General features: G+C 44.9%; 1 non-coding gene across 1 annotated transcript; it reads left to right on the top strand.

Moving 5' to 3' along the window:
- Positions 1–5,659: 5,659 nt before the first annotated feature.
- LOC138796143 (U2 spliceosomal RNA) lies at positions 5,660–5,848 on the top strand. Its single transcript, XR_011363751.1, has one exon. It is a non-coding gene; the product is annotated as a U2 spliceosomal RNA (small nuclear RNA).
- The last annotated feature ends 274 nt before the right edge of the window (positions 5,849–6,122 follow it).

Genomic DNA, 6,122 nt, shown 5'->3' with positions numbered 1-6,122 from the left:
AAGGCTACACATGCACAATTTTCCAGGATTATAAAATTTCTCCCAGTTGAGTACAAAATATTACTATAACAAAAAGTGCAATAAACATGTATCCCCCAGTGTCTTACGTGACCCCCACCCTCACTTTCTTGGTGTTACAGCGTGTATGTTAATCAAGAGGGACGATTCATCACCTCTCTGCCACAATCACTGGTTGCAGCGATGACATCACTAATGACTAAGTCCGTACGATACATGTGTTGCACAGTTTATTATTATTTCCATGTCGAGCCCCAATGTGAAGATTTTGAAATCTTAGAACCTGCTGCTGATGTATCTATAAGATTTGAAAGCATTTGAGGACCTCCTATTCTTCCAATAGATTAGTAGCTATAAATGAGACCTGTGCCATGTATGTATATATATATATATATATATATATATATATTTATTTATTTATTTTATTCAATCATCATCGTGTCCTATACTAGCTGCTGGGTGGTGGTCACACCCTTCTCTATCAGCTTGATTTTATGTTTTCTGCTGGTGCCATTGCCTCTGTTATCTTGAGCACCCAGGGCACATGCTCCAGTAGCCCCATCCTCTGTTACCTACCCAACTCCAACACTGGCTGCAGCCAGGGCCGCTTCAACCAGAGGGCACATGGTGCACGTGCACCGGGCCCACTGGTTAAAGGGCCCCCCCGAGCAGGCCGGCCGTTGCTATGTGCGACTAGTGCGGTCGCACAGGGCTCCGGCCACCAGCCTGTCAGGGGGGAGCTCCATGGATGAGTAATCTACTTACCCCTCCATGGCGCCCCCTGCAGGGCCCCCCCCCCCCCCCCGTCCGTCGCTGCCCCCGCCCGTGGCTGCGGCGCTTCAGCAGCAGCGATACTGACAGAGAGAGAGCCATTGGCTCCCTCCCTGTCAGTCACTCTTGTGGCCGCACTTCCTGCGGTCACAAGAGGCCGCACTCTCCCTCTAGCGCCCGACGTCACTGGAGCATCGGCGCGAGGGTAAGGGGAGTGCAGCCTCTTGTGACCGCAGGAAGTGCAGCCACAAGAGGGAAGAGAAGAGGAACGTGTGGACCTAGGTGAGTAACAGTGTTTGTTTTTTTCAATGTTATATGGGAGGGGGAGCACATATACCTTTGGGGAGCACAGGGGAGCTATATACTATGGGGGAGCAAAGGGGGCTATATACTATGGGGGAGCACAGGGGAGCTATATACTATGGGGGAGCACAGGGGAGCTATATACTGTGGTGGAGCGCAGGGGAGCTATATACTATGGGGGAGCACAGGGGGCTATATACTATGGGGGAGCACAGGGGAAATATATACTATGGGGGAGCACAGGGGAGCTATATACTACTGGGGAGCACAGGGGGGCTATATACTATGGGGGAGCACAGGGGAGTTATATACTACTGGGGAGCACAGGGGGCTATATACTACTGGGAAGCACAGGGGTCTATATACTATTGGGGAGCACAGGGGGCTATATACTATTGGGGAGCACAGCGGTCTATATACTATGGGGGAGATCACAGGGGGGCTATATACTATTGGGGAGAGCACAGGGGGCTATATACTATTGGGGGGAGAGCACAGGGGGGCTATATACTATTGGGGGGAGAGGAGAGGGGGGCTATATACTATTGGGGGGAGAGCACAGGGGGGCTATATACTATTGGAGGGAGAGCACAGGGGGGCTATATACTATTGGGGGGAGAGCACAGGGGGGCTATATACTATTGTGGGAGAGCACAGGGGGGCTATATACTATTGGAGAGCACAGGGGGGCTATATACCATTGGGGGAGAGCACAGGGGGGCTATATACTATTGTGGGAGAGCACAGGGGGCTATATACTACTGAGGAGAGTGCACAGGGGGGCTATATACTAATGGGGGAGCGCACAGGAGGGCTGTATATAACTGGAGGAGTACATGAGGGTCTATATACTACAGGGACACCTTAAAACTATGGAGGCACAGAGGGGTGTGACTATGTAGGGGTACAGAGGGGTGTAACTACTGTATAGGGGTACAAGGGACCTAACTACTGTATGTGTTGGAGCCTAAAATATTTGTCTGGCAGATTCTGGAGAGAAGATTCACAGCCAGGAGAAGACTTCAAGGTGGCCCAGGCTGGATGGAGAGAAAAAGAAAAGGTGACAGACTCTGATCGGAGAAGACGCCCCGGTGAGTCACTGGATGTAACTGCACTCTGTTATAGGGTTGTAGTGTTTGGGGTCATGATGTGGCGGTATTATGTAATGGTATCATCGGTGATATCTTTCTGTTTTGTTTAGTGCAGTTTTTATGTAATAAGTAATCACTGTATGGTGGAAATAGTGTTATAAGGTAACTACTGTATGTATTGGGGCTCTTGATACAGTGTGGGGGCAAATTCAGTACATTATACAATGTGCCGAAAGGGAGGGGGGGCCACTCTTGAGGGCTGGGCACCGGGCCCACCAATGTATTAAAACGGCCCTGGCTGCAGCTTCTGAAAAATATTATTTGTTGGGTTGGAAATTTACAGGAGGATAATTCTGTCTTTTGGGTATGTGCACACTGAGGAAAAGGCGAGGAATTCAGATTGAAATTCAGCTTGAAATTCAGCTTGAAATTCCTCCCGTAAAATATGTACAGAGCAAAGTCATATTGTGTTCAATGGGTTTTCTGCTCTGTTGTTCACACTGCAGAATTTCCGAGCAGAATTTTCTGCTGTAGATCTGTTAAAGGAATCCTATAAAAGTCAATGGGGGGCTTAAATTCTGCTTGAATTCTGCCTCAAAACTTTCTGCTTCAATTCCTCGAGAATTGCTCAGTGTGCACATACCCTTTAACTGGATATTTCCAAATTCAACACACAAATTCTTTCCTTTTTTTTTTTCTTTAGTACGGTTACTTATTTTATTTGTTTATTTATTTTTATACAATCTGAAAATAATTCTGAAATCTCGTAGTTTTCACTATGGCCATTAAGCCTAATATTAGGATGACACTATTTGTTCTGTAGAGAAAACCTTTCAGCAGTCTTTATCATCGCAGAGAGAATGACAATAAAGTATGATGCCAGCATATTGATTAATACAAAAAACTTAAGGGGCTATGTATCAAGGTGGGTTGTGATCTCCCCATTGGGAGGCGCCCCTTGGCAACAGGCTTTCCTTCTCTGGTGGGATAGCTGGCTATTCCCGTTTTTTGAGACTCACAACTAAGGCTCCATGAGCCCCTTTTTTTGCATATGTACATTTATAGGAGGCGATTTATCAATGGAGACTCTTTAGTGAGCACTTCATTGGATTTTTTTCACTGAGCTCAGTGATTGCTGTGTTTCACCAGTATATTGATAAGACTGGATTCGCTATTCACAGCAAGTGATGATCACATTTCCCCCTCCCTCGTACATAATGACCTCTGAACATCATAGCTAGAAAATACTTTCATAGAAGTCAATGGCCTAGATTTATCTATCTGCCTGAAACCAAAACCGTCTGGTTGTGCGCAGCTTAGCTTTCGACCCTACCACAACTGGTTAAAGCGACTCTGTACCCACAATCTGACCTCCCCCCCCCCCCCCCCAAAACCACTTGTACCTTCGGATAGCTGCTTTTAATCCAAGATCTATCCTGGGGTCCGTTCGGAAGGTGATGCAGTTATTGTCCTAAACAACAACTTTTAAACTTGCAGGCAGTGCCAAACGGGAGTATCTGTGCCCTAACTTTGCACCACCCCCTCCGTCCCTCCTCTTCACCCTCCTAATCATTAGGAATACCAATGGAACATGTTTTTCCATGCTGAACACTGCACAGGTCCTTAACGATCCAGCCCATGTGCCGGGCTGCCACAGCTGATGAATAGGAGGTAATCTGCCTGGAGCATTCCTAATGATGAAGAGGGTGGGGAGGAGGGACAGAGGGTGGTGCAAAGTTAGGGCACAGATACTCCCGTTTGACACAGAGCTGCAAGTTTAAAAGTTGTTTTTAGATACGAAGTCTTCCTCCAAGACACAACGGGGAAACCCAGAGGCCTTGCTCTGACGCACAGGTCACTAACATCCCAAGACACGGAATTTAATTTCACCAAAAAATGGGAAATAGATCTCAAAAGGACATTCACAGAACAACAATGGTCGACTGTTTAATCTCCCTTCCAAAGTATCACATTGCATCAACCACCTAGAAGCCTCTAGAAAGTTACTTTACCGGTGGTATATGACTCCCTATAGGCTGGCAAAAATATACCCCACAACGTCACCACTATGCTGGAGGTGCAATACAAGCATAGGAACTTTAATGCACGTGTGGTGGGACTGTCCATTAATCATTCCATTTTGGGGGAAAATCCGGGACTTCATGGAGTCGATTTTGCAATACCCACTACCGTGGGGCCCAAGCATGGCTTTACTCTCCCTAGATAATGAGGATATCCCGTACGAGGACATGACAATAACGCTACATATTCTTATGGCGGCGAGGAGCGCAATTGCTTTAAAGTGGAAATCAGTAGCACCCCCTGACTTAGCAGAAATTAAAGCGAAAGTCCAATATAATTACAGAATGGAAAGATCTATAGCTCTAAGGAACAATAACCTCCTACGAATAGAAAAGATGTGGTGCAAATGGAGAGTGTTGGGCCTTGACGCGTAAGACATTTAAACTGTTTAAATTGATTCAATTGATTGCAACAGGCAGCTTTATAACTTTATAGATCGATTATTTGTTCTCTACTAATCCTTTGCACCGTAGCAGATTCATATTAAGTATTATCTTCTCTCTTAAATAGGGGAGGAGCTGGATGGCACAATTTATTCTCTGTATGAGTACCTATATATTAACCAAACCACACTACAACCACTAAAAATTTCTGATTGCAGGACTGTAAGTTAAATGTTTAATGTAAGTTAACTGTTACACGTTGTTAATTGTATTGTTGTAACTTGTTTGGCACTTTGGGTGCTAAAACTGCCATACTTGTTAAACCAACTACATGAAAGAACCACATGTTTGTGGCTTGGCCGACTATCCCTCGGCCATGTTTGTAAATTTTCTATGAAAAATTCATAATAAAAATTTAAATTAAAAAAAAAAAAAAAAAGTTGTTTTTAGGACAATAACTGCATCACCATCCAAACGGACCCCAGGACAGATCTTGAAATAAAAGCAGCTATCTGAAGGTACAAGTGGTTTGGGGGGGGGGGGGCAGATTGTGGGTACAGAGTCGCTTTAAGATCTAAAAGTCCCCCCCCCTTCCATGACGGGAGCACAGGTCATGGCGGTCCCCTGAATCATACTGCCCTATATCTCTCCTCTCCTCTGATGTTAAGATACCAGCCAAGGTACATTTACACCTGTTAAACGGGGTAAAAAGGACCCCAAAATTCCTGGATGATATTAGGTATAGATCTAAATCCTATTGCCCCTGTTGCAATCTTTCTAACGCTGACCTCATGCACATTATGTGGTCTTGTGACCTTCTGGAAGATGTTTAGATCCAGGCACTTTCACCTCCAGGGTTTACAGAGTACAGGTTGGTGTCTCCCAGCTAGCATGTATTTTGGGATATGTGAATGATATAAAGCTCAATGACCTAAAAACTAATTGTGATTCATTGGTTAGATGAAACCCCTCCAATCCGGACCGTGTTCTTTAAGAAAAAATCAACTGGTTATCGCTTCTCGGCCTTTTGGCTAGGATCAAGTGTAGTATTTTGTCGGTTTTGTATCTGATACGTCCCCTACCCAGGGACCATATATTATTAAATGGATTTTTAGAACAGGGAGATGGAAAAAGAGCTTGCTCTGTCCTCTCCAGGCATTGACCTGGTGTTGCAGTGCCTCCAGGTTCAGTGCAAAAAAAAAAATAAAAAAAAATCAACTGGTAGATAATTATGGATAAAAACTGTTTTTGTTTCAGGTAGATTGATAACTTTGGGCCAATGAGTGTTTTTCATTATCTATTGTTCCCTACTGTTCATGTAGCTGCTGTAAAGCATCACTCTAAATGCTGTTAAGAGCAAAAGCTATTGGGTACGGCATTTAATAAATCTATTTAGTTCTAGAGAGAGTTGGGAGCAGTGAGGGACATTGCAACTATGTTACTGGCTGTTCACAGCTACGGTATATGGACGGTG

This window comes from Dendropsophus ebraccatus, chromosome 6 (assembly GCF_027789765.1).
Source record: "Dendropsophus ebraccatus isolate aDenEbr1 chromosome 6, aDenEbr1.pat, whole genome shotgun sequence".
Classification (NCBI taxonomy): Eukaryota; Metazoa; Chordata; class Amphibia; order Anura; family Hylidae; genus Dendropsophus; species Dendropsophus ebraccatus.
Note: the sequence above shows the minus strand (reverse complement) of the source record. Positions and strands in the feature narration are given on the sequence as shown.